This window comes from Mya arenaria, chromosome 9, assembly GCF_026914265.1.
Source record: "Mya arenaria isolate MELC-2E11 chromosome 9, ASM2691426v1".
Taxonomy (NCBI): Eukaryota; Metazoa; Mollusca; class Bivalvia; order Myida; family Myidae; genus Mya; species Mya arenaria.
The window spans coordinates 15,721,811-15,725,488 of record NC_069130.1 but is presented as its reverse complement, the minus strand read 5'-3'; positions in this window follow the sequence as shown (position 1 = coordinate 15,725,488).

Here is a 3,678-nt window from a genome sequence, read left to right as displayed (position 1 = left end):
CTATTATATATCGTCTTTCTTTTGCCTAGTATTGCGAATGCTAATCTAGGAATGCACAGAGGGCTACCGTCTAATACGGAATCGGAAGAAAAATAGGTAATACGAACATTTCGTCTGGCATCGATATTTCATGTCATGTCATGTTGCATACATAAATTTACCAGGTAAAAACTACACCACGATAGTACACAGAAACAAGGGTGTATCTTCTTTAAATCAGTGATTTAAGTAATCACCATCATTTCAGTATACTAATTTACAGGCAAAATGAATCAAATTTTAACAAAGGTTTTGTGATTTTCGAAACGCTTTGTAAATTCATAGATTCAATTTAAATGTTCACTATTACTTCCTTTAGATCTGTATATTACGGATCATAATTCCAGCGTCGCCTCCCATGGGATACAAGTGGCGTGCTTCATATATTTTTCTTAGAAGTTGTAAGTATCGCAATTGAAGATCTAAGTGATCTGGCAATTCAAATTGTCTAGAGTACAATTTTCCAATATCAGTACAAACCATTTGAGACAAGTTTGTTATTGACTTTATGTTTAATGTGTTTTAAACTGATTTATTTTACAACGATTGTGGTTTATCAGTTATAACACCAATACTATTTATCATTCTCGTCAGTCTGAGGCTTCTCAGGAGTGTTTGTCCTAGTTTTGTCGAGAAAAGCGAAGACGGACAAAACTCTTACATCCAGTCTGACAACCAAACACCAAAGTCGCATAAGCCCTGACATATATCGAACACAGACACGATTAAATTAGTTTAATAGTGAGGTGCACGTTCATCTTATTTAAAGGTGCAAATCTAAGTAAAGAGTAGTATTTCTAAATAAAGGAATGCATCTTCATTTATGAAATAGGGTGCTCCACCGTATTAAGACAAGCGCCTTGTAGTTGATAAATTACAACTTTTAGAGGTCGACTTTGACCAGACGGTACGCCATTAGAAGTATGGATATGTTTGTACGATGTGCAATGTGTAGATTGAGATCATTATAGATTTATAGAACAAATAAAATGTTCTGTAAGAAAACTTCTTTTATAGAAATTCGATTTAAAGGTAAATTTTGCATTAATTTTGCCTGTAAATATTAAAACAACATTTGTAGTTATGGTGAGATTTCAACGTCCGCTGTGCACAATAGGCCGCCGCGGCGCAGTGTAATACATCAATAGTTACGTTAACTGTTATTAGGAAGTTGTTTGCTCGTCTAGCGCAGTGGTAAGCGCACTCGCTTCTCTCCAAGGCGACTTGTGGTCGATTCTCGGCCTAGGCGCACGTGAGTTTGGCAGGGACTAAATGCTTCCTAAAGGTATTTTCTTCTGTGGCTTTTTTATCTTTGTCTCCTTTTTTGACAGATTAATTCCCAAACGGAGTATCAAATGCATCACTGTTGTCTGTTATTCAATTTATCTTTTCACATATATTATATCAAATACGTCAGTTCAATATGTTTTACAATAGGTTTAGTGTTTCGTGGAAATACCCTGTAGGGAGATACAAAACCAGTAACCAAAAATTTTCGAAACAATAGCACATTTACCAACTTTAAGTTTTAAGCTGTCGGATAATTTTGTTGATATCAACTGGAAAAGAAGCGTATTTGAGTTATATGTGAAAATGAGTCAGGTGTAGGATACAAAATCGATTTAGGCGTCTTACTCTATATATTTTTTTTAACTAGAAAATCTCGTGTTCTTTTGATAGGGTTAATCACTTGTGTAAGCGTTACTAATGTGCAAATCGTTACGAACGTAAACATGTAAACAAAACGGGCTGCCGGAATAACATCTGCGGAAATTGGATCAAATTTGCAATCGATTAGCGTTATACATGTCTAATACGTTTACAATTTTATATGATCTGTTTTAGATAAGAATTATTATGCAATATGAATTATACGAAATTAAATGGGATTTAAGACGCAAGGTTCACATATATTCACCTGCTTGCAATAAATGCTTGATGGATATTAATCAATCGTTTTATGAACGTTAAAACAGTCTTGGAACGGTTGAAATCTTCTCATTTTCTTCTCATGCATGTTTCTGTAGCTTTTGTATATAAATTTATACATACATCTATGGTCTGTCATAGTTTGCATTCATTTTAAAGATGTTTTATTAAGTGGCTTACTGCAAAACTTGGTAATAACCAAGCAACAAGCAATTAAAGTCTAACGATGACCTGCGTCTCAAAATACGTTATGATCATTTTTAACAAAGAAAATAAAACATTTAACATGAGGTAGGATGAATCAAATGCAAAGTTGTTACGGAGATGTCTGCCTTTTCTCGACGAAGTTCACCAAGATCGCTTAGCTCACCCTTACGTACGCCAAGATTGTTTTAGCTAGCCAATATTTCTTGAATTAACTTGCAACATTATGAGGTTCGAAAACATAATCAAACGTAACGAAAACATAATATCAGGAGCTCTTCTGTTTTTAAACTTGAATTTAATTGATTATTATGACCTAGTATAACTATGTTTCTTGACTTGTCTTTGTATTTAGATTTTCGATTTGTTATAGTAATATAGGCTACCTCAATAATGCAAACGTTGTTCCCTTTAATGTCCAGGTACTTCTTCAAAGTTTAAAATTATAAGCTTATGGATACTTCTAGAAACATAATTGGCTCGTCCCTTGTTCATTGATCTGATATATCATATAATTATATAGAAAGTTGGTAACAAAATGCATTTTAATCAAGAAAGATAAAATATATAGGTTATCTCCCTCGAGAGCTTTTTGTTTGTTCGTTAACATTCGCGTCGTTATTTGACGTCTTTAATCAAGTTAATGCATATTTTGATAAGATTATACATTCACGATTTTACTTTATTCGGGATTGCTGGGATAAGAATCAGGTTGTGCACACAAACTAGTTCAAACTCTCAGTGGATTTACATTAAACTGACAGCTCCAAGTCGGTACCTAACAATCGTTGTATAATATATGATATATGGATTGTGTTGTTTATGGAGTTTTGTGTTGTTGTTCCATGTTTGTGTTTTGTGAGTATTTGTTTTTGTGTTCTATATCACTGGCGTTGACATAAAATTGGCGGAAGAGATATCAGACAACACAACACAGAATGGGTCGCAGGCTTCCTCAACTAAGAATAAATAATCAGCAGTTGCCCAAGTCCTTGGCAATGTGATTGAACAGACGACACCCACATGCATACTGGTCCGGTCAAGCCGGGAGCTCTAGCAGGTAAACCTCCTTGGTAACCTCAGCTATGCAATTACCGCTGGCGGTTTTAATACCCATAACTAAGCAAATCAGTCTTAGACACCTCCAGGCTTGGACTGGATTTAACTTCTGCAACTGTAGAATGTTCCACGTACAATCCGAGTTACCATTCAAGCTATCTTATCTATGCAACTGATGACTGTGACATAATACGTTATTGTTTGACATTGCTGTTTTGCGGCAGTCTGAATCAGATTCAAAACATATATTTATATATATATTTGCAGGAAAGAGGATTCGTCACAACCAGTGCAAAACAAAAGCAGCACAAATCAATTTGTTTATTTAGTGGATCGATTTTTATTCAAGTATTTTCTTTAGTGCTCAAGCAGAAAACCGATAACTTTGTAATAGATGCAAATAATAAAAATTATCTATACAGTGATATCTACAGTAACACACCAGGA